Source organism: Mastomys coucha, unplaced genomic scaffold, assembly GCF_008632895.1.
Source record: "Mastomys coucha isolate ucsf_1 unplaced genomic scaffold, UCSF_Mcou_1 pScaffold22, whole genome shotgun sequence".
Classification (NCBI taxonomy): domain Eukaryota; kingdom Metazoa; phylum Chordata; class Mammalia; order Rodentia; family Muridae; genus Mastomys; species Mastomys coucha.
The window spans coordinates 267,141,540-267,160,872 of NW_022196905.1; the positions used below are offsets into that span (position 1 = coordinate 267,141,540).

A 19,333-nucleotide genomic window follows, 5' to 3' on the forward strand; every position below is an offset into this window, starting at 1 on the left:
TTTTTGTTGAGGCTCTTTCCTTCAAGTAGATGAGGTATAAAAATGATAGAGGCACCCAAAAGTGTTTCTTTGTTTGTATGTTCCATAAAAGAGGGTCTCTAGCCAGGCTAGGTGGTACTCATTTGTAATTCCAATAAGAGTGAGGTAGAGGGGGCTGGAGAGATGGCTCAATGGGTAAGAGCACTGACTGCTCTTCCAAAGGTCCTGAGTTCAAATCCCAGCAACCACATGGTGGCTCACAACCACCCACAATGAGATCTGACGCCCTCTTCTGGTGTGTCTGAAGACAGCAACAGCATAATTATTTACAATAATAAATAATTTTTTTAAAAAAAAGAGTGAGGTAGAGGTAAAAGGCTCAGGACTTCAAGGTTATCCTTGGATACAAACAAGTTCAAGGTCAACCCAGGATACAAGGGACCATGTTTCAAAAACTAAAAAATAAGGTCTCATCTCCACATGGTAATGGTACCTGAATGGAGATCTCCACAAGGAAATGATCCCTGAAATGAAGGGTGAAACAGCCAGCATCTCATTTCCTCTAGGTTGGGAACAAACACATACTGCCTTCTGGCAGCTTCAACAAGAAAATGAATCACCAGGATTCCTACTCCTTATGCCCCTTCCAGTGGCTTGGCATCTCTGCCCCTCATTTGGACTAGAGCCAACCACACTCCTTTTCTTGAGGCCCTGTTACCACATCAGAAGTGTAAACTGCAGGGCTGCTAGTCATGAAGTGATCCTGCTGGGAAACCAACATCCCTTATGTAAGCCATCAGTGCTCCAATCCTGACAACTTGAGAAGTTTCTCATTGTTGACTAAATTATGTCTTAATGTCACTGGCATAATTTTATTTGAGGCAGACTCGATGTCTCTCCTCAGATCTGTTGGAATTATGCCATGATTCAAGCCCTCCAGATAAATGGGAGTTACTTTGGGGGGTCTTAAATATAACTTTGCTTTATTAAACTTGCAATTTTATCTATATTTAAACCACCTAAGTGCTGGGGGTGTAGTTCAGTTGACACATTGTTTCTCTAGCACTAAAGAAACTGCAATTCAATCCTGAGAACTGAATAATAAAGATGTGATGGTACACCCCTGTAATCCCAGCACTCAAGATATAGAAATTGGAGGATCAGAAGTTCAAGGTGACCTCATCTACATGAAGAGCTCAAACCCAGTCTAGAATAAATGAGAGATCCTGTCTCAAAACCTTGTATCAGCAGCCCACAGAATCGCCTAAGCAGTATTCACAGGGGATCGGAGACTGAACCGACAACCACAGACCCTGTATGCATCTAGGCTAGATCCTTTGCATATACGTTATGGTTGTATAGCTGGGTGTTCTTGTGGGACTCCTAAAAGTGGGTGAAGTGGGGTACCTCTGACTCTTTTGCCTGCTTTTGTAACCCTTTTCCTCCTAGTAGGTTGTCTCGTTCAGCCTTGATATGAGGGTTTGTGCCCAGTCTTATTGTATCTTGTCAGGCCATGTTCAGTTGATATTACTGGGAGGTCTGGATCACAGAGGAGGAGTGGATCTGGAGGAGCAGTGGGTAGGGATGGAGAGAGAGGAGGCCGCACTCAGGATGTGATGTATGAGAAAAAAAAAAAACAAATAAAAGCAAACTCCTTATGTGGGGAAGCTTTAGCTCCAGTACTTCAGTGTTCAGAGGTGGGACCTTGAGAAGTAGTTGGATCAGGAAGGCTTTGACCCCCATGAACATCTGATTTTGGATTAAGAGTCTAATGAGTTAGTGAGAAGTAGGACTTAATTGAAGGAAGTGTGTCACTGAGACTGTCCTTGAAGGCTACATTTTCTCCCTGGGTCCCATTCTCTCTCTCTCTCTCTCTCTCTCTCTCTCTCTCTCTCTCTCTCTCTCTCTCTCTCTCTCTCTCTCCTATCAGCTCAGTTCTGTCATATGCTCTCTGCCCTGATGCTCTGCCTATCTATAGTCTCACAGTAATAGCACCAAATGACCATTAATTGAATACTGTGAGTCAAAATAAATAGTGTCCTTGTAAGTTGATTATCTCAAGTACATTGCCAGAGCAACAAAATGCTAATCTGATACTATTTGAATGCCAATATGAGACATAGGTTACAAAAATTATACACATATCATCCTGTGCTGGGCCATTTCAAGCACAATGCAGATACTGTATGATACTGCTGCCGTACCATGTTTATAATGTGTACATAAAACATAAATAAATTTGATCTTAAATTTTGGTCTCATCTCCAAAATATCTGTTAGTCAGATCTTTTCACTAGCAAATATCTAATATGATCATCTTAAAAAGAGGAAGGTTCTAATGTGGCCCATAGCTTCAGAGATTTCAAACAATGGAAACTCTGCCCTATTGCTTGTGGCATGAGGAAGTACAGAACACCATAGTAAGAGCATGTGGCAGTAGATCTCTGCCCTCCAAGAGCTAGCTAGTAAGATCAGGGCCCCTGCATCTTCTTCAAGAACGAGCCCTTGGGAACTTTAAAATGGCTCCGTTGGTAAAATGTTTGCTGTGCAAAACTGAAGACCTGAATGCAAGTTCCAGAACACATGGAAAAAAAAAAAGCTGTGTGTGGTGTGTGCACTAGTAATTTCAGCATTAGAAAGGTAGAGACAAGAAGGTCCCTGTTATTTGATAAGCAGCTAGCCTAATCTGCAAGTTCCAGACAACTGAAAGGCTGTGTCTCAAAAAACCAAAGTAGATGCTGTCTCCGGAACAATAGCTTAGGCTAGCCTGTGGACTCCACATGAATATACACATGGATATGCATGAAGGAAGGAACACATATGGAGGGGGTCCTTACTGACCACATCACACCCAGAGTTACATACATCAAAAAGAGAGCTTCATCCTTCACAGTGGAGAGGTAGGAAGAATACTGGGACAACTGTCAGGATGGAAGGAGGCAGGTTCTGTGAAGCACTCTCACTTAGAAGAGTCAATTAGAAGTCTAGTTTGAGCTCCATTTCTCCTATCCCAGGAATGAACTACATCTCACCACTAGAGAGAACATTAGTGAGGCCATATTTTCCCATTTCTTCCTAGAATAACAAAATTCCCAAATGTCACCTGAAAACATGACTAACCAGAATACTGAATACATTTCTCAACATGCACACATACATATGTACATATGCAGCCGCAAACACAGACCCTTCAAAAGGTGGCTGCATCACTATGTTCTTGGCATTTGACAAGGTTACATCTGAAACAGGAGATAATAGCTGTTTATGAGAGACCGTGTCTCAAAAACCCAAGTGGATAGTTCCGGAAAACACCAGCTGAAATTAGCCTCTGCCATAGTGTCTCCACTTTCCCATTTCATTCTGACTGGTGTGGTTATGAAATCAGGGCTGAGAATAGTGTAGTGCTGAGAAATCTGGGTTGGTCCTTAGATAAGAACATGGGAACCTCAACACTGCAAAGCAATGAATAGGTTGGCGCTCCCACAGGGCTGTAGTCACCAAACCACACCGTTCATGTTCAAACAATTAGCCAGGGAAAAAGATAAACTTCTGTGCCATCTAAATCACTGTTATTGTGTCTCTGGGCCCAACTCAAAATCACATCTGATAACCTAAATGGCTACCAAATAAAAAGCCTTCTATAAAATCTTAGAAGAGAGAACTGGGCCCAGGCAATCTAGCAAAGGCTACCCACCACTGAAAATGCTGCACCTCCTACCTGTCATCTTATTTCCTCTCACACTAACTGAAATGAGTGAGAAGAGGGTGACCAATAGGCCCCTATATGTCCAAGCAGAAGTGATCAGCAAACACAGAGACATAAGAAAACCAGCATGCTCAAGAAGAAGACATAGGGCTGAAGAGATGGCTCAGTAGTTAAGTACTTGCTGCTCATGGTGGTGTGATTAAAAATGGCCCCCCTAGGCTCATATATTTGAATGCTTAGTCATCAAGGAGTGGCATTATTTGAGAAGAAGTAGGAGGTGTGTGCTTGTTGAAGGAAGTGTATCACTGGGGATGGCCTTTGAGGTTTCAAAGTCCCCTATCATGGACTTTTCATACCAGGCCCAGATCAGAGTGTAACTCTCAGCTACTTCTCCTGCACCATATCTGCCTCTGTACTGCTATGCTCCCCACCACAGAGATAATGGACTAAACCTCTGAAACTGTAAGCAAGCCCCCAGTTAAATGTTCATAAGAGTTTCCTTGGTCATGGTTTCTCTTCACAGCAATAGAGCACTGATCAAAGCAATGTTCTTCAGGAACACCTTGGTAAACTCACAGCCACCAGTAATTCCAGGGATCCATTTTCCTTTTCTGAACTCCTTCAGCAAGAGACACAGACATGGTACACATGCATATATGCAGGCAAAGCAGTCATATATAAAATAAGTAAACAAATAAATCTTTTAGAAAAAGGACACATAAATCAAGACACACATGAGAAACAAAAACTTAAAATTAGACAACAGAATAACAGGATATGATAAAAATAGGCTTACAGACTTGAGATAAACGTAAGGGACAGACTAGCATTATTACAAGTTTAACAAATAACTTAAGAACAAGCAAAATAGTACTGAAAATAGAATTGTTGATAAAAGGGGAGTTGGTATGAGATAGTTATAATTGCTGACTAAAAAGAAAAATAGAAATCGGGCTGTACCTCTGTTGGAAGAGCACTGGGTGTGATCACCAGACCCCAATAAATTGAATGAGGTTGTTAACACCTGTAATCCCAGCACTTGAGAAGTAAGAGCAGCATGAACAAGAGTTCAAGGCTATCTTCAAGTTCAAGGCCAGCGTGGGATACATGAGGCCTATCTCAAAAAAATTAGATTGAGTTCTTGGTGCCATTCTTAAGTATAAGCTGCATACTTAGCAGTAGATGGCCAACAGAAAATGAACTCAATGGTATCTTTGGAGGTCCCTTGTCTCATAATTGTTGTAACAGGGCATTTTTTAATCTTCATTTTATTTAATCTTATTTATATATTTTTCTCTCTTTTTACCCTTCAGGTCCTCTGGGTATATATTATGGCTTTCAATTTAGTGTTTCCATGGGATGCCTGAGTAAGCCAAAAAGCGGGCCTCTGCGTCTATACCTGTTTCTTATGCCTTTTCTTGGGCTCTTTTCTTTCTGTTTGTTTGCTTGCATGTCCTGTATTACTGTGTTATTTGTGTTTGAGGTAATTATATTTTATTTTATTATTATCCATTAGAAGCCTGCTTGTTTTCTAATGAGAAACAGAAAGGTGGTTGATCCAGAAACAGAAAGAAGGGGAAGAAGGGAGGCAATGAAGAGGTAGAGGAACGAGAAACAGTAACACATTTTGTGTGGGGAAAACTATTTTTATAGTAAAAGGAAAAAAAAAACTAGATTTATGGCCTCCTCCATCAGATGGAGCTCATACTTGTCTTTGCTATAGTGGCCAAGAACCTGAGACTAGATAGGTCTTGGGCCTAAGGGAAAACTTACTGCTATGCCATTGAACTCTCGAACTCTAGAGAGCTCAGATTACCTGCAAGAAACTTAGTTAGCACTCTGTTATGAAGGAGAGAGGGGCTCACAAGGCCCTCCCCGCCCCAGAGGATCTATAGGCAGGTAATGGCTGTTTAGAGGAGAGAGTGACATCTCCTTTAGTGGTATAGCCATTGGCAAGTGGCTCTTGCTCCTCTAAATAATTTTTCATCCATCCTCTTCTAAGGAACCTTCGTGAAATGCATTTGGTCAGCAAAAAAAAACTAAAAATAAAGACAAGAAAATGGAAAGGGACAGTTTGGAAGAGGAAGGGAATCCAAAGGAATGAGGCGAAGAAGAGACAAGGTAATGAGGAGTAAATATGATTAAGATACATTATATATGTACATAAAATATCACAATGAAACCAGTTATGTACAATTCATACATGCTAATAAAAACATGAAAAAGTCACTTTTAAAAGTTCGATGTCTCTTTTGTTTTACTTCTTTTTTTTCCTTACAGTCTTTAAGTAAAATTAAACTTAACAGCTTTCAATTAAACTTGCATCTATAATCCTGATTGTATAAATTGGTATCTACCCATTCACCAATCAACCTGTATTACATCTTTACCACTGTAATAGTAAGGATATTGATGAGCCTTTTTAGTTTATTTTCCTGTACTTTACATTTACAGTAAAACAAGAAACTGCTCTCTGGCTGATGGGAAAGCAAATGTCCCAAGACGATTGATCCAGTAGTTTTGTCTATTTTATTCTTGATTTTCCCTTTCCCCTCATTTTAAGCAGCCAAGCAGTTTTGCATTTCCTTGCCTCCAGCATTTGCTAGATGACAGGAGCTCAAGCATAAATCCATTGAAATAAATCAATGTTAAGTATCTCATAGTGAGTGAATGAGAAGAGATATGTTTGTAGGGCAAAGAATGATGAAAGTAAAGATTCTATCCGTCAGACCCCACTCTGAAGAGCCCCCAAGACTCTTAAAATGGGGACATCTATTAGCCAGGATTTCAAATTGGGGAATTTGAAAACAAAATTTGAAAACAAAATTTCAATGAATATTTATTCCTTTCTAAGTAAGTTGATTTTCCTTTGGAAAACATTTTAAAAGCATTTTTGTATCTGCTTTTTCTTGGAAACAGTTGTATTACCAGGAAGTTTACTCATTAGCTGATGAGAGGACTGGCAGGTGTGTTCCATCTTATTATCCTGGTCTTACACGTGACCACAGATGTATAGTGTGGCTTCCGGGGAACAGGACATTGGATCAGAGAGGGAGCAGGCCTGGAGGATGTCGGAGGAAAGAAATCCAGATACTTGGAGAAAGTATCTAGTAAAGAAAAACTTTCTAAAGGGAAATCACCTATATTCATTTCTGAAATAGTTCCCATTAGAAAAAGGAGATTTCAGAGTGAGTTCCAGGATAGCCAAGGCTACACAGAGAAACCCTATCTTGAAAAACTACAATCTTCTCCTTGAAAAAGTCAAGGAGAAGATTTTTTTTTCAGACTTGTTACTGTCGATGCAGTTCTTTTCAAGCCAGTGTCAAATCTGGAACAGCTGAGCACTACGTAAAAGCTCCGAGAGCTGAGACAAGAGTAAGAACAGGGAGAAATCCATACAGTCCACATAGAGGGAGGCATTCTTATTTAGCAACCAAAGGTACTAACTAGTATTTGAAGCAAGAAGATAGCAGTCCCTTACAATACTCCTTACCCTCACAGCTCAACAGCTTCATGTTAAAAACAGAAGCAGCGTGTGTCTGTAGGGTGGGCTCTGGACTCGACCATGGATGGCACCCGGTCTCCCTCAAGGCACATGAAAGTGTGTGCTAGTGACCCCAAAGGCTTGCTCAAATTGGAAGAGCAACACTCCTCAATTCTACTCCCTGGTCTCACCTCCAATGTCAACTTTAGGGCTTTAAAAGTTACCTTGAAATGCCATTGCTTGCTCCTTCACTGTCGTGGATACCTTTCAAAGTCGTGCTGGTTTATAACTCCGGCTACTAAGTTCTGGCACACGACATGTTTTACTTACCTGAAAGGGGGTGGGGTTCTTCAAAGGAAGTGTTGCCATATTATGAGTCCAATTTTCTTATCATGCTCTTCATTCTGTGGAGCAGTCAACAGAAGCCCTTTGTGGAAGCATTCCAGCAGAGTCACAGCAAGGTGTAATGTGCCTGCTCACCTTGGGAGCCATTTCCCAGTCCAAAGGAAATGTGTGTTTATCTGACACACACTCACCAATCAACAATGCAAATACGAAGGGTAAGTATCTCTTACCAGTGAGTGTCTCTGAATACTCAGTCACATCGTTAGGCCCTTGCTCTGGAGCCTGACAGCACATCCAGCAGAAGCACCTATCAACTGCCACTGTTCAGGTCTCTAAACCATTCAGAAAGCTGGGAAGGAACCAACATACAAAAGCTACAGACCTGGTAAAATAAGAAATCCAAGTCATTTCCTTTCACTTACCAGATGAGTGACAGTTGAAGAGATAAGAGAACGAGGGGTCTTCTATGGTAACTCTAGACCACTTTGGTCAGCTCGCTACACTCTCATTGCCACATTACATCACTACATTAACTACACTCTCATGAGGGTGCTGCACTGCGTAAATCTCATTCCCACATCTATTCCCTCCCATCTAAGCACCAGCAATAAGCTTCTTTACTCCACTTTGCATTAACTCTTCACCTAATTTGAAAACTAACACACACCTCTTTTAAAATAGAAAAATGTCTTCCAGTACAGAAGTGTAGAAAAAAGAAATACATTTGGATAGCCCAGCATAGACTATGTTATATCTGTGTTCAGACATTCAGAAGCCTTTGCCAATTTCACTGAAGGAGACAAATGCTTGGCTTCAGGAAACCTGTGCTTTCTCTAATTCTACCTTTCTCTTTCTCTCCCTCTCCTCCCCTCTCCCCCTCACTCCCCCACCCATTCTTTTCTTCCATACATATATGCATTAATCACTTATTAGCATGAGCTATTATATTATATAAAAAAGGTACACAGAACTGGGGAAATGGGTCAGTTGTAAGCAATTGCTCTTCAAGCACCAAGATCTGCATTCTGTTCCTAGCATTCCCAGAACAAGGCCTGGCTTGATGGCCTGTGTTTGTAACCCCAGCACTGGTACTGAGGTAGAAAGGGATACCCCTGAGGCTCACTGGCCATTCATCCAAGATTAGGGTAGGGGGAAGAGAGAGATGGAGATTCTTTCTCAAAAGAAAAATAAATAAAAAGGAGGTATTGGAGAAATGGCTCAGAAGCTATGAGCTTGTACTGCTTTCCCAGAGGACCCAAGATGAATTCCTAAAACCTGTATCAGATGTTTCATAACTGCCGATAAGTCCAGTTCCAGAAAATACAATATAACACCCCTGGCCTCTGAGGGCACCTGCACTCACATGTGTTTATACACACACAGAAACGCAGAAACATAGACACATACACACTTATACACACATACGCATAGACACAAATCACATATACACACACATGCACACACACACACATACACGCACAGTTTCTACTGCTGTAAAGAGACACCATGACCATGGCAACTCTTGTAAGGGACAGCATTTGATTAGATCTAGTTTACAGTCCAGAGGTTTAGTTCATTTTCTAAATGGCAAAAGCATGGTGGCATGCAGGCAGACACAGTGCTGGACAGGTAACTAAAAGTTCTATGTCCAGATCAGCAGACAGCAAGAACAGAGTGAGGCACTGGGCCTGGCTTGAGCAGCTAAGACCTCAAGGCCTACTCCCAGTGACATACTTCTTTCAACAAAGCCATACCTGATCCAACCAGCCCACACGTCTAATAATGCCACTCCCTATGCATCTATGGCAGCCATTATTCAAACCAACCAACACACACACACATGCTTACTTACTTAAAATTAAAATCATTCTTTTTTAAAATATGTAGACATCTCCTGAACAACCCCTGAGGTTGCACAACATGCACATTCATATGCATGTCTGAATACTTTCCCACACAGAAGGAAACACATGCATAACTGTACATGCAGGCACACACTTACATAAAATCCAGAGTATGTCCCCAGAGACTTGTAGATTTGTATGCTAAATAGGAATGACAAGGTGGAGGTAGGGACTTTTTGAGACTGAGCTGCCTCAGAAGTAAATACAAAGACCACTGTTCATTTGATATGCAATGTATTCTAGTTCCTTAAACTTGCTTAGCCTTAGGTAACCCACCAATGTAAAAAGAATTGCTTGTGAAACCTGACTGCAGGTCTCCTAAAACACTTAGAAATTTGTTCAATGATTTTTTTTCTTTAAAAAAAAAAAAAAGGAAAAGAAAAAGAAAAACGTTGTATTTAAGTCAGAAGAACTGGACCCAAACTCTAATTCTGCTACATATATGATTTGAGGTTGTTAAAAAACTGCCCCATGACCCTCAGGATAATAACTTTCTACTATTGAAATGTATTCTCATCTATTACAAGGAAGATACTTTTGATTTTTTAGTAAAATTACCAAGGTCAAGTAGAAAAGTTAATTTGGGCCCTGAGTGGGAGCATGTGCGTATGATCCCACTTAGGAGGTAGAGTTGGAGCATCAGGAGTTCAAGGTCATCCTCTGATGCATACCAAATTATAGCTTCTTGAGACCCTGTCACAAGAGAGGAAGGGAGAGGAGGAGGAGGAAAGAAAGGGAAGAAAAGGAGATGGAGGGAAGGAGAAAGAGAGGACAGAAAGTTAATTTAATAGTAGTAGTCTCATCAGCTCCCACCCACAGGGGAAGTCCTTGCTCTGGGGTGGCTTGCTCCTTCACAGCCTGCCTGCTGTCTGCTGCTGTTCTCATGGTCTCCTGCTGCTAGCACCAAAGCTCCCCTGTGCTCTGCAAGGTCTTTGCAGAGCTCCTCCATCCATCTCTCCACCTTGGCTCCTCTGAGCACTAGACCACAAGTGCTGCCTGTGAGATCATAGATACTCTCTTCTATTGCTTCTAGTGAGTTCTCTGTCTCTTTAAAGCTTCCTGTCTTCTCATGCCACATGATGCCATCCCATAACAAGCAGCACCACCTACAAAGGGAATACAGCATCTATCCCCTATGAAACCACAGAAATAAACATTGTTTTGTTTACTGTTTGCGGTAAAGTCTGTGTGCCGGAGAATGGGATGGTAAGAGAGCAGGAGAGAAATCATTAAAAAGCCATATCAGTGACAAACGGCTTAAGGTACAGCTTCTATGACACAACCTTTTGACGTCCATGAGCTACTATTTTCAACACTGGGAACATTCTAGAGCACTTCCCTCCCCAGAAAACCTCAGACCCAGATAGTCCTGGTGTTAGTCCTCTGCTGAGAATCAGTGCTGATTTCATACACCTATACAATTCCAACTCCTGTTAAGGGTTGGCGGTAATGTAGTGTTGATAAGGTAACTAATACTGTAATGTAGAACTTGCCCTATGCCTGGTACTATTTTAAGCATTTCCTATGTATGCTTCTAATAGCAACTTCAGATAGACAGAGCTTATTTTGGCTCACCAATTGTAGGAATACATTCCACAATGACAAAGAAGGCACGTGTCTGTAGTAGGGGAGCAGAGAGTAGACAGGAAATGAAGTGGGGCTATAAATCTGCCAGGCCTGCCTCCACTGACCCACTTCCTCCAGCAAGGCTCCACCTCTACCTCTGAAAGAGTCTACAACCTTCCAAACAGCGCCATCATCTGGTGACCAAGTGTTCAAACACATAAACCAGTGGGGATTCAGATAACTCATGCTTCGTTGTTTTTCTTTATTTGTTTACTAGTCCATCTATTTTTGGAGAAGTGGAGATTAAACTCAGGTCCTTATGATGTCAGCAAGCATGCTGCTGTGCAATACCACTCCCAGCCTGTATGCACATAACTTGATCCCTAGTGTTGTCACTACTTGAAAACTATAAACCGAGATGCAAGGAGTAAAACCGAGCTGGTCTAGAGAGTATTCAATGGAGGCAAGATTCAGAGATAAGCCATCCAACTTCAGGGTCACAGAATACACCTCCCTTAACTTGCTATCCCAGTAACACATGCATTCCCTGCTTCAGGCCTGACAGTTCCAAACCAAAAATTCCTCCAAATTTTTAGGGCTCTGTCTTTCATCCTTCTTTGTATTGCTCTAACCAAGGGTCATAGGCTTGCTTAAGGCAAGGAATGCTCTAGGTAATATCTCTGGCTCATGATAACTGGTTTCTCAAGTTATTGTCCTGTATGAATTGTTTTTACCTAATACCTGTGATCCCTCTGCAAAATGGGATATTCCCAAGCTGCCTGTGGTACCACACAGCTACAAAGATACCAGTAAAAGGATTGGGGAGACAGCTGAGAGATAGAACCATTGATAAAATGTTTGCCACTCAAATATAAGAACCTAACTTGGATCCCCAGCATCCACAGACAGACACACACACACACACACACACACCACAATGAGAGAGAAAGAGAGAAAGAGAAAGAGAGAGAGAGAGAAAGAGAGAGAGAGAGAGAGAGAGAGATGCAGATATGGCACTTGTAATTTTAATTTTAGGATTGGGAAGGCAGAGACAGGAGAGATCTTTGGAGTTCACTGGTCAGCTAGTCCAGCCTATAGATGATCTCCAGGCCAGAAATGACACCCAAGGGACATCTGCCACACACAGAGAAGGGAGTGAAAGAAGGGAGGAGAGAGAGAGAAAGGAGGAAGAGAGAGAGAGAGGGAGAGAGAGAGAGAAAGGCAGCAGGGGGGAAGGGGCCAGGATACTGTCTTTCCTGGAACTATAGTCAGATTGCTTCTACTTCAATCTAGCCTTGAGTAGTCCAACTCAGTCTCTGAGTCGCATCAATACAGAGGACTTGTAGGCTCAGGAAGCTTGGAAAAGACCCTTGACTCCACTCTGCACCCTGTCCCTATCTCTCCCAACAATCTCTATGCAAGTGAGCCTGACATTATTGCTCATCATCCTCTCCTTCTTAATCATCCTGATTGCCTTGTACATTCATATCTGAAGTTCCTGCATGCAGCCAGCCCTTCTCTCCTCCCTGACTGTGACAGTGTTTCACCATGGAACTGTTTCTGCTTCTCTGGTCACCTCCATGTTCTCAGTAGAGCACCCTCTGTACACATTGATCTTAGAGTTAAATGTTGATAGCAGGCTCCTCTCTTTGTGTTTACTCTGTTGTTCCATTCTTGGTACATATGTAGTGATTCTTTGTCTTTGTCTTTCCAGCCTGTTTAGTCAGGCTGAGCTAATGCTCCATGGTTCAGCTTCCATCCAAGCAGGGCTAGAATGCACTCTGATGTCTGTTCTGAAGAACTCTGTGGTTCTTCCTCAGCACTGCCAGTAGGGGTCACAAGGGCATTTCTCCTGGGGTTAGGAGGCAGGTAGTAACAAGAGAAAGCCCTTGAAAGTATCAGCTTGAGCTGAAGGTCCCTCAAGAGGAGTCCCTGAAAGTCACCAATTAAAGAAATGGTGCATGACCAGTGGATGTACGAGGGGTGATCCTGAAATCTTTGTGTCTGTCTGGGGAGTTGCCTCAAGTGTTCGGACAAGAGTAGCCATCCCTACAGGGAACGTGTTGTTCAGAATCAATAGACAATTCATTTTTTTCTCTCTGTGAGTGAATTACAGAGTAGCTGGCTGGGTCTTAGCTTGGTCCACGTCCATGTCATCTGGCAACTTGACCCTCCTCTGAAGCTCCTGTTATTATTGTCACCGTGTTATGCATTTTGACTGATGACACATGAATTAATCTCTCCCTTTCTACTCCCTCCTCCTTGGTTCCTAGAATTACCTGTGCATTCTTGAATACACAACCCAACTGCTTGTTCAATGCGAGCCTTTCTTGTCTCTGCAGGTGAGAGAGAGACCACCTGTGTCTGTAGAGGGAAGGCTACTACCTGTGAGGGCTACTTTCTCTGTCTGCAGGTGAGAGAATGCTACCACTTAGGTCTGCAAGTGAGTGGGGGCTGCTACCTGTGCTTGCAGGAGGCTTCTCACAGACTGCTCAGAGAAGCACCCTGTGAGCTTTAGAGCTATTTGTTTTCTCAATTAACCAACCTACAGCCTACAAAAGAAGACCTTGTCCAGTTATTGAGAGAAACTTAGTAACTAGACCTGGCTAATATACTAAGCACTAAGACTTTCAAAGATACAGGAGTTGATAAGTGAAAGAGCAACAACAAGGTGGCTCAGATTTGAAATACAGAAGGAAGCTGCTCTAGGCACAGAGTTGGGGGAAAACCAGCACAAACTGTTAGCAGGAGTCCAAAATGCTACAACTAGTCCGTGGGAGCTGGAGCCCCTGGACCACCAACCAGAGGAAGAGGAGAGGGATAGAGCATATCCTGGGCTCTTCCCAATGCCCACATTCTAATCTCCAGCCATATTCTCCATGCCTCAAGAATAAATTGAGACAAGATGTTTAGAGAACCTAGAAAATACAGGTTAGCAGAAATGTTTGGGTCAGATTTGCTCTAAGAATAAAGAATCACCTGGCTATCTTCTGTTCTGTCACCTCCAGCACCTCAAATAAACTACATACATTTGTTGAGCAAAATACTGGCTCTGTGAGATACATTTTCTCTACTTCATTGGCCAAAGGACTTTATGCTTTCATAGAAAAACAAGACCAACCTTTCCAGGCTACCTAAGGCATTTTCTTTTGTCTTCCATCAATTGAAATCCCTCCCACCCCAACTACACGTTTGCATCTTTTGTTCCTTTGGTTTCTGCATTCCTAAAGTTCCCAGGGGATGACAAGGAGCCGCTGTAATCTCCTTTGAAATTTGCATTAAGTTTGGATGTCTGTCTCCAGGGTCCCTGATCTGGAGGCTCAGCAGACTAAGAAAGGGGTTTCTCTGCCATCAAACACGTTTCAAGTCTTTCATTATCAATTCGCCAGTCCAGCACATAATGAGGTCTTGTTGCCGCAGATAGGGAATTCATTTCTCAATCAAAAGGCTGAAGTTGAAGCTGCCAGACCGTGGACCATTATCTATAATTACTTCATAGGTATTCTACAATGATAATTTGCTTTGGAAAGTAGTAAAATCAGGTTGCTGAGAGCTTTGTAGATTAAGTCCAAGCCAAGGCAAGACGAACTAGGGCTGATATCCAAGAGGGGGCGTTTCTCTTCTCTACTAAAACCAGGCAGTCTATGCCTGAAGCAAAGCCAGGAAGCAAGATGATAGCCGCTCTCAGCATTTGTTGGTCTCTGAAGCTCTAAGCTCTTTGGCATTTGCCAGTTACTGTTTGAAGCCTGTCAGTGAAAGTGTCTGCTGTAGTCACCACATCCCACATAGCTTGCTTGCTTCTGTATCAAAGAGGCACCCAATTCCTGCATAGGCTCAGTGAGAGGAAATCATACACTATGAGAAAAAGAAAATTCGAGAAAACCCACGGAGCGAAAAGATGTTTGTCAAACTGTGATGAACTGGAGAAAGAATCCACGAAGGCCAACTTGTCCTGACATCCAACAGCTGACTGTGCATCTCTTCTGAGGGTTGACTATGTGAAGCCATACTTGGGACTTATTCCACATGACATTAGTTTTTACTCCACAGACATTAACACGCGCCCAGAAATCAGGTGTTTACTGTTGCTTCTTTCCAGAGCCTAGTTGTACAAAGTGCACCAGTGTAACCACCAAAAGGGTGAGAACTCTTCTTTGCCGTCTTTGACCCAAAACGTTAGATTTATCAGCTTGTTTACATAAAGGATATTGGAAGCCACAGGCATTGCAGGGTATCCCACTAAGATCCAGGATTGAAGTGTAGGAGTTTGGAAGTGAGCAGAAGGGTGTTTAAGAGAGAGCAGGGAACTGGGGAGAGTGTTCAGTGTGTGAAGTGCTTGCCTTGCAAACATAAAGACTTGAGTTAGATCGCAGAACCTGTGTAAAAAGCTGAGTATGGTGGTGCTTGCTTGTAATACTAGATCTGGGGAGGTATTACTGGGGATTGCCAGCCAGCCAATGTAACCTAATAAGTGAACTCTACATTCAGAGTTTCTGTGTTCAGCGCACACACACACAGAGACACACACATTCTCTCTCTCTCTCTCTCTCTCTCTCTCTCTCTCTCTCTCTCTCTCACAAACACACACACACACACACACACACACACACACACGCATGAACCAAAGAAGGGGAACAGTCTATGTTGAACATAGAGCAGAGGCAACTTGGAAACTGTTCCAGGGTAATCATTACAGTGGAAGAAGAGAAAAGTGGGCTGCAGGGACTCATTGAGAAAGAAGTTTTCATTAGGAAAGCAAGCAATAGCCACTCGGAAAGACAGAGGCAGCCATCATTTCGAAGCTATGGGGTGACACTAGAAGGCAGAATGTTTATGGGTCTTGGCTATGTACCATCAGAAGCCTTTTTAACTTCCAGGACTATCACAGCCTGATTACCAGCAGGTAGGTCTAAGGAGGGAGTTGGAGTCCTGTTTCCTTGGAAACTGCAAAGTGAAGCCAACTGTGAAAAGCCTTGCACAAATCCCTCATCGCCTGTTTTGGAAGCTGAAGCCGCTTCCCCATGTCAAAGTGACCCAGGAGGCTCAGGTCCTCCGGCAAGCATGGAACATCCATTCCTACCCAAGCAAATCAAACAACCCTAGTGTTTCATAGTGTTGTGCTCTGAGGAAGCATATTCTCTCATGTCAATGAACAAAGACTATTTTTCTGGACTCACACCAGTCAGTTTTCCCTGCTTACCACATGGAGCATGGTACAATCTGTCCCTGGCTAACCTGGAACTCATTACATAGACCAGGTTGGCCCACACTAAGAAAGATTTGCCTGCCTCTGCCTTCTGAGTACTGGAATTAAAGGCATGTACTATCACACCCAGCTTAAGATATAGTTATTTTTATTTTATGTGTATAGGTGTTTTTCCTGCATGTGAATACAGTACCCTGGGTAGCCAGAAGAGATTCAACTCTCTAGAGTTGAATCTTCTAGACCTGGAGTTACAGACAGTTGTTAACCATCATTTGAGTGCTGGAAACTAAACCTGGGTCCTTCTCAAGAGCAGCAAGTGCTTTTAACTTTTGAGCTGCCTCTCTAGCCCTCATTTTATTTCTTAATAAGCTGCCTCTATTTCTCATTCTAACTATGTGTCCCTTGTGCAGTCTTTTGTCCTGAGACACAAGGATCTAGAATCAGGTATCCTCTGAACTTAGATTAGCATCTATAACATTATCCCTGGTAAATGCCTGATGAATGTCTCTGAACTGCAATATTATAGAACGGGGGCTACTAACTGGTGAAATTGGATTTTGACACTTCTCAGCAGACACTGCTTAGATAATTACTGTATGTATTTATTTAACGGATGACTTCTTCTTCTTCCTTCTCCTTCTCCTCCCCTTTCCTCCCTTCCCCCCCCTTCTTCTTCTTTAGAAAGTTTTACTTCTTAGGGCTAAAAGTGTATAAGAAATTGTACCTGTCTTCCAGAGGACCTGAGTTTAGTTTCCAGTCCCTATGTTGGGTGGCTCACAACTACCTATAACCGTAGCTCCAGTAAATCTGAAAGTTCTGGTCTCAGTGAGCAGCGGAAGTCATTTTGAACACAAGTGTAAAATTCCGTTGTCCATCCTGACTGGCTTCTCTGGAAACTGGCACTGGAAATAGAGTAGACAATTTCCACAAGTTCCTTGAGAGGTCCTGTTTGCCAAGGTTTGGGAAGACTGAGTTCTGGGGAGTAACTGGCTTGTTTTGTTATTTGGGTTTGAGTTGTCATTGCTGTTCTTGTTTTCTGCACAGTCCTAGAATCATACAAATCCATAAGAATACATTTTCAGTGTTCCTTCATTTGACCATGCTAACATTACTAACAATATCTGAGTGCCAGGCTGAGTAGTAACTAAAGAAAAAGGCTCAGGGTGCCCCAGCTCCCAGTAACTCATCTGCTGAGGCTCCTTCTCCTTCTCCTTCTCCTTTTCCTCCTCCTCTTCCTCCTTCCCCTTCTCCTCTTCCTCTTCCTCTTCCTCCTCCTCCTCTTCCTCCTCCTCCTCCTCCTCCTCCTCCTCCTCCTCCTCCTTCTCCTGAATTGAGGGGCTTTGTTTGGTTCCCGAGACTCTGCAGCTAGCACCTGTTACTCATAGATTCACTACGTATCTAAAACTAGTGTCTAACTCATTGGAATCCTGCTTCTACCTTAAAAGTACCAGGGTTATGGATACAAGACACCACACCCAGCTGAGAGATTTTTAACTATATTTAAACCAGAAAACCAAAAAGAACGAAAAACAACCCATGCCATCTGCTTTCTGAACAACAGTTGAAATTGCTCATGTTTACAAGCTGAGCTGTTTTGACAGTGGTTCGTTTGCTGGGTGTGGTCCAATGGGAGCAGGAAGAAAAATAGACCTAACTGTAGAGCCCTATCTTTGTTGTCCGTTCTCAAGGACTCTGTCCATCACCCAGGCCTTCTGATAGCACAGAATAGAGGGCCTGGTGCCCGACTGTCTTGTCATTCCTTCATCTCCTTCTCCAATCACTCCATGACACTTTTCTCAAGCCACCAGGAGAGAGGGAATACATCGCTTAGCCCCCTAGCCCATCTGACCCCACGTCCTAGGACAGTAGTTCTATACTTTCCTAATGCTATGATCCTTTAATACAGCTCCTTATGTTATGGTGACCCCTAAACCATAAAATTATTTTTGTTGCTACTACATAACTATAATTTTGCTTCTGGTATGAATTGTAACATAAATATCTGTGTTTTCCGATGGTCTTAGGCGACCCCTGTGAAAGGGTCATTCAGCCTCCAAAAGAGAACATGACACACAGGTTGATAAGTGATAAGTGCTGCCCTAGAAATTCTTCAGACTTCCACTATGCTCCCTTAGCAAGTGTGAACTCACCTGCTCAGGACAATGGGATGAGGCTATAGAAATCCCTCACAGAGCAAACAGACTGATAGAAGACAAGATGGAGTAGCTGACATCCCCAGGCTCCTCCCCACCCCCACCCGCCTCTCTTTCTTAGATTATTTGCTTCCAAGACTAAGGACAAAATGAAGTCACTTGCAAACATGCAAGTGTTCAAATTTTTCCATTTCCTCAAAACTATTGGAGAATATCATATTGTCAAATGAGAGAGGAAAATAGTAAACAGGAAGTGATCCAATCTAGGATGCAGGGGCTCCTGGTAGGGACACAGCAAAGAAAGCAAAGCCCCCAAGGCCCATTTGTTTCCTGCTAGTAGGAAACCTCACCCAGCTCTGTGCTACATAACAGATGATCCAAAACCTGTTTAGAAAGGAGTTTGGTTGCAAAGGTTCGTTCTCATTCTGGCTGACCTATAGAGCAGGGCCTTAGGGAACCAGTGAGCTCAAGTGAATTCAATGCAGACAAGATTACCAACTGTGCTCTTATTGATTGCCCTACTGAAGATAAGATTTTAGGTGGGGACTTGTCTTCCCTTGGCATTTTGAAGGCACCGATCCCTTGTCTTCTGGCTTATGGCCTTACAACTGAGAAATCCTATGCTATTCTCTTCATCTTTTGTGCATAACCTGACTTAGGGAACCTGTAAGATCCATTTCATATCATAAGGCCCACAACGCTATACTCTTGTGGAAGCCACTTTTCAATCTTCAGTATGTTGTTCTGAGCATGTTATGGTTCCTTTCAATTTAGGACTGTGCCCTTTGGCTCGGAATTTTTTTTATTGTATTGATCCTGTGGTAATTCTGATACTATCTTCTATTTCTTTCACTTTCTAGTTCTGATTTGACTCTGGCAAGTCAAATCTTGCATTTTCTTACCCCTTGATGGATTTCTCATTCTGTATTTCTTAATCTCTATTTCTCCCTTTATATCTTGTGCATTAATTTGCCTGTTTGGCTTTTTTTT

The 19,333-nt window shown here is 42.6% G+C and overlaps 1 long non-coding RNA gene across 1 annotated transcript in view; it reads right to left on the reverse strand.

Moving 5' to 3' along the window:
• LOC116070459 overlaps positions 1-19,333 on the reverse strand; it is a 43,716-nt gene that overhangs the window by 5,458 nt on the left and 18,925 nt on the right. The window contains exon 3 of the long non-coding RNA XR_004110401.1: positions 7,500-7,573. This is a non-coding gene — a long non-coding RNA (uncharacterized LOC116070459). The remainder of the gene's footprint in view (positions 1-7,499; positions 7,574-19,333) is intronic.